Source organism: Misgurnus anguillicaudatus, chromosome 12, assembly GCF_027580225.2.
Source record: "Misgurnus anguillicaudatus chromosome 12, ASM2758022v2, whole genome shotgun sequence".
NCBI lineage: Eukaryota > Metazoa > Chordata > Actinopteri > Cypriniformes > Cobitidae > Misgurnus > Misgurnus anguillicaudatus.
Window position 1 is genome coordinate 1,635,336 of NC_073348.2, and position 6,199 is coordinate 1,641,534.

At 36.4% G+C, this 6,199-nt stretch overlaps 1 long non-coding RNA gene across 2 annotated transcripts; it reads right to left on the minus strand.

Moving 5' to 3' along the window:
* Nucleotides 1–2,692: 2,692 nt before the first annotated feature.
* LOC141369122 (uncharacterized) lies at nt 2,693–3,679 on the minus strand. Of its 2 annotated transcripts, none has more exons than XR_012372678.1 (5): nt 3,613–3,679; nt 3,436–3,524; nt 3,238–3,339; nt 3,053–3,158; nt 2,693–2,832 (listed from the first exon to the last, which is right to left on the minus strand). It is a non-coding gene; the product is annotated as an uncharacterized lncRNA (long non-coding RNA). The 2 variants fall into 2 exon arrangements; XR_012372677.1 differs by having other exon boundaries at nt 2,912–3,158.
* Nucleotides 3,680–6,199: the final 2,520 nt, after the last annotated feature.

Here is a 6,199-nt window from a genome sequence, read left to right on the forward strand (position 1 = left end):
CCTTATTTCTGGTTTTAAAAGCAAATGAAATAAAGTGCACACAATTATTACTTTTTACACGTTTCAAGTTATAGTATTATTATTTAGAGCCGTAAAATAGCTCCACACAACTCTTCTCTTCCTCTCGGCCATCCTGATCTCTCACTCAGTTCGCTGCTCCTCGGCGCGTTGTGTCAGTGAGTCACATGACGACACAACAACGAATCACAGCAGAGCAGAAGGAGGGGGAGGAGTAGCAAAGTGGGCCAGGATGTGAAAGAAGCGTTTGCTCAGGATTGTAGAGGTAGAAGACACGAGCAAAGTATAATGTAGAGGAGAGATATTTAAATTGAAGTATCGATTCAATTGCAATTGTAACGATCTGATACCAATACCAGTGTTGGCATCGATACTATCGATATTTAGATCGATCCGCCCACCCCTAATCGATTTATTAAGATACTTTTAAGCGTAGCTAGCATTGCTCCACAAATATGAATTTATGCGTCTCTCACCTGCGCTCCATGACCTAACGTCCTTTATTTTTGACAGCTGTCAGTGAGAGGAGATGATAGTGGGCGGGGTTTTGTGTGACGTTGACCTGTAAATGCAGATACGATGGCTGGATTGCGTTTACATTACACTGAGATCCGATCACAAAGCCTCCTCGACTACCGACAACCTCCTCGGATAACATTCCGATCACAGACGCGTTTACACTTGTCTTTTCAATGTGTATGTGGACAACATCCGGCTACATGTCGCATGTTAATGCCAAGTGTAAACGCAGCCTTAGAGGTGCTTCGCCGCGGCCCGCATCAGCGCATCATGAGAGGTTTGTAAGCTTCCTGCTATATAGTCTACTTAATTTTGTTAATAACGAGACAGACACAGAGTACGAAATGAAACGGAGAACATTTATTATATGTGGTGCTCTTTCGAAAATGAACTGGATAACTGAACATGGCTGTTTAAAAGCAGACAATATAGCCCGTCTTTGTGTTGTTAAATTAAGCTCGTAACTTTGCACAGTCAGCAATAGGGTATCAAGCCAGCTTACGTTATTTGTAAAATAATGTTAAATTCAGATATTCTTGTTAGATCCGTCTGTTGTTTTTACCGGATAACCACCGCAGAGCAGAGTTTTCTTTGCAGCCCAGCATTATTGTAGTCAGAAGAACAGGCTTTCACCGGAGCAGGTAGACTAAATTTGGTTGTCTTTCTTCACAAAAACATGCCAAACTAAACAGAGAAGATATTCATATGCCAGCCGAGCAGTCTGTTATGTAGTTTATGTTTTTTCGTTCGCTCCGGTGTTGTGTGAAATTCTGTCCCCGTAAAAACTGTCCCAATGGGCGGAGCACACATGCATATTCATGAGGTTGCTTCACGAGATGGGCGCGGATTTTGTACTGCGAGCGATCGCATGGAATGGTCATTATTTTTGTTTCAACTCTTGTTTGATGGATTAGTTCTCTAATGAAGCCGAATTGTCATACGTTCCATTTAGATGTACAAATGTTTTTTTTTTTTACAATTTAGGCTAATGCGCTTTGGGCAAAAAATTTTATCAGAACGCTTTGTCATGGCTACAAAACATCGTTTATGCTGTTTAACTTACGCGTGTGATAAGTGCACAGATCGAGCACATTTCTCTTGTTCCTCGTTTGTCTTTGTCCTGTCTTTTGAAGTTCTCCTAAGCTGTAGTGTATTTTAATGCATCATAACTTTCACAAGAATGATCTGCAGTAAAGAAAACTGAATGATCAAATACACACTTTGAAATGTTCTCTGTTGTTGTGTTGCTTATTGTCAGTTTTTAAACGCAGTTTCACTTTAAAGGGCCTGTCACAAATAAGCCGTTGCAGTTATTGTAATGCATTCAGATTTGCAATAGCATCTTATCATGGTCAACAACATAAAATCACGTATGAAGGACAGATTTTCATGACATAGTCTGTGTACTCATGTTTTCCTGGTGAAATAAAACATGTTAATGAAATGAAAAGTTTTAGACACATATTTGAAAAGCTTATCTAAATGCAAGACCCATGTTTTTCTGAACAGCTGAAATATTTTTGTCAAAGTATATACCTGTGTGCTATGAAAATAGGATGAGACAGACCAAAAAGGTATACCAGTTATATAAGGACATTTACAATTCATAGGCCAAACAAAATAGCTTGTCAGTCCTTAAAACAAACACACACAAATGAACTTTAGTATTGTATTTATTGCTTAAATACATAACATATATACATTAACTCTTTCACCGCCAGCATTTTTCATGATTTTCACAAAAGTTTAATGCCTTCCAGAAAATGCTCCTTTTTAAGTATATAAACATACAATATATGAAATAAAAGAACAGACCCTCTGCTTTCAAACAAAAAAATCCGTTTCATCCTACCTTCATGTGTTCTGTTTTTATCACCTCTCAAATATGTGTAGGTTTCATCAAAAACACCAATTTTTGAGCAAAAAGCTGAGATAATTCCATTTTTCTGAAGGACTTTTGATAGAGATCAGATGCAGAGCGATCTTTAAAACATACACGGACATACAGCTGTTTGCCCTAGGGCAATACTTCCGGTTTTTATAAGTTGCGGAATAGCGCCACCTGGTGGATAATAGCGGTATTGCAGATTGACGAGATATCTCGTCAATGGCGGGGAAAGAGTTAAGCTTAACGTAATTTCAAAAGTTGCCAATCCATTACAAACCAAAATGACTAACAAAAATACAATTAAACCAAATTCAAAATCGGCATCCGTGACAAACAAATACATTAGACAGACTGGGTTGGTTTACACATTCCCAGTGGATCCAACTACTGCAACAGTCACACTGAATCTGAAAAAGAAAAAACACACATGACAACATGTTTTAATGCAAGGTAAAAATGTATACAGCATACTGCTTATTAACACACCCAACAGTCCTCAATGTCATCTGTGAAAGAATGTTGATCTCCACATGACAAACATAATTCGGACAGATCATCTGTGGAATAGAAGGCATCAATGTGATGCACATAATGTTAGAATATTAAGTGTGTGTGTGTAATATATACCACTTTCTTGTAGCAGACAGAGGCCTATCTGTTGGCGTAGCAAAGAAATGTTGTCTGCTGTGCTTGCAAACTGGAAACTGCCTCCTGTGAGAATAGTTTCTGCAAACTAAAACATAAGGCCAAGAAAACTTAAACACATTAATTCACATGTGAAATATTACAGACTATGCATAACAGCAACTTACTTTACAGACAAATACACCACATGAATTGCCGTCCTGTTGGAAGCATGCGGTACAGTGGAACATTTCCACTTTCCAACCTTTCCCCTTGTGTCCATAAATTTGCTTTGTTGGGTTCAAAAGTATTTATAATGTCAATACAAGTTAACACTCAGACCAACAAATAAGAAATAATGACATTGCTGGCATATTTTAGCTGACCTTACAGCCTTTTCACACTGAAGCAATTTAGTCCGGTTTTCCCCCAATGAGTTAATGTATAAAATACGTCATTCGTTAGGATATATCACCTGTAAAATGTTAAAGAATGAATCAGGCCCTAAATTCTTTCACTGATGTTTCTACAATTTTATGAGTTCAGAATGGAAAGAAACAGACCAGAAGTGTCCAGTGGTGGTTCTCATTACTGGACCCAATCAGTACATGGTATTCATCTGGATTCAGCTGCAGTACAGATACATAAAATGCTGTTAAAGCTCATTATACTACATCTCAGATGACATGAAAGATTTAATTGCAGTATTCAGAAAATTTACCCTCTTCATAGAACTGCCATTGCTCTTCCAGATGTTTGTGCACAGCAAATTTTCTGGTGTTACATTTCTGGTGTTATTTTTTTTGGTGTTGCCCAGTGTTAAAACCGGAGTACATTTTTATCTGCAAGTGTAAAACTGCATCTAGAAAAGGAGTTCCTTTTCAGTGTTAAACTTTTAACTCTATAAGCAGTGCAATTCCCAGAATCCTTTACGGCTATTTTCAGTTGGGAAGCCACGAGGAGATGAGCGCGCTCTTCAACGGTACGTGTTGTCTTTTAATGAGTTGTGTGGTTAAAAATGAAATAATTTAACAATTTAACATATATTGTTTATATATGATTATATGCAAACAATCTGAATTTGTTTTACATATTTTAATAAAGTGGCTGCTGATTCTGAGTTCGCTTGATGAAGCACCACGTGCATCTCAGGTAAGCCTAATTTGCACGTGAATTACCTTCAAACATTACATTATACATAAGTCATTATCTTTTAAATAATTGTTGTGGATGTATTTGTACATATTTGTGATGTTACACATTGGTTGCAAGCATTTGGGGAAGATCGTTTTTGTAAATCACGGTGTATTTGTTTAATCCAGCAGTATTTTCCCTTGATAGTTTTAATTTTATAGTTTCAGTCTCTCAGTGGAGTTTTGTAAATGTGTTTAAACATATTGTCGTGGTTGACATGGCGGAGTTTTGTCCGAAAAGACGCGACTTCTCAAACAAGCCGCGTGTTCGAAGTGAAATGACGTTGTTCAAAAAGAAAATCCTTAACTTAACCTGTAAGTTAACTATGTTTAAAAGTCTGTCAAATCGCGTTAACGACGCAACAGACTTTGTTTGTATTTGCCGTGATAATTATCCGCAGAAGTTACATTTTTCGTGTATATAATACACACTGTTAACCTCTTTAGTTTATTGAATGCGCATCATGTGCACGCGCCACAACTGCGTATCATTTGCACGTTAAGGAGAGCTCTTTATTTATATCGGTTCTCCGCACTAAACCTGAGGAAAACGCGGATTATTAATGTATTTATATACACGAGCTTGTTTGTGTGACCACCACATGCACAAGGTAAGCCTAAATGAATTGGCACATGGATTAGTTTCAAATATTACATTATATTTATACACGTATTTTTTATAAGGTCTGTGTTGTGAACACATCAGTAACGTTACTCATATGAAACAGTGGTTGCAAACATTTGCAAAAGATTGTTAAAGGTTTATTTTAAAGAGTAGCTAAGCCCTAAACCAACTTTTCTTTTAGTTAATGATCTGTAAGATTCGGGCTTTTCATTGATATTAGTAAGTTTTTTGATATTTGGATATAAATGGTGTAAAAACGTCTGAGTGCTGCCCTCTTCCGGTTGAACGGTGGCTACTGCAGTTGAATTTTCCTATTGAATGTTGGGTCCAAAAATTAACTCGTGACAAGTAGTCCATGGGCCAAGCCAGAATTTGGTACCACTCAAGGTGGCAAAATATATTTGGTACCAGTTTGTTTGTAGAGTCCATATAAGTTATTTAAAGCATGATAACCATTTTAAATGAGTAGCTTTACTAATCTTTTGGGACAATCATTATTTTTGCCAGTATAGTCCTACACTATCTGCACAGCAGGTTTGTATAAAGTCTTTTGTAAGACGTAACCATACATGCTGTATGTTAATTTTTTCAGGACAGTCAGAGCTGTCCAGATCTGCTATCATTTGACATGCTATTGGTTGTATAAGTTTTATATTAAGCTTCATATTAAAGAAAACTTTTTTGCATCTTTTAAATTGCTATATTTGTAAATCTTATCTCAAAAGATATTGGTGTTAAGGGGGATATCATTTCAGATATGGAGAGACAAGACTGTCTGTAATCTGGTGATATCAGAACCATGAAGGTGGGACAATCCATGACCTAGCAATTTAAAAAAAATATCTATGTACTGTATATGAAATTGTATATTATCCAACAACAATGATTGGTGCTAATTTCAAAAGTTTTAGATAACTCCACCATACCTCATCGTACATTTAAGCCACTAGAATCATAAAAAGGTGAGTCCTACTGTTTATTTTGATATGTGTTACCCTTGTAGCCTACTAGCACTTTGTGACTTATTCATTATGACTGAATAAGCTGTGTTTAAATGAGTTAAGAAATTACCAATGATTGCAACTTTGTTTAAATTGAAGCATTTTCAAATCAAGATTACTCAGACCATCTTTGTTCTACAAGCAAGATACTTGTGTCACTGTGAAGTAGGTCCATACTTTTTCATTTGATAACTGTTTTATACAAGAAAAGATTGATAAGTGTGTGGAGATGGAAGTAGTTAAATGTATTTTTTAATGCATTTTACAAAATCAGATTACTTCACAATACTTTATTGCAAAGACTAGCTAGTCCTGATGCTATTTTTAGCAA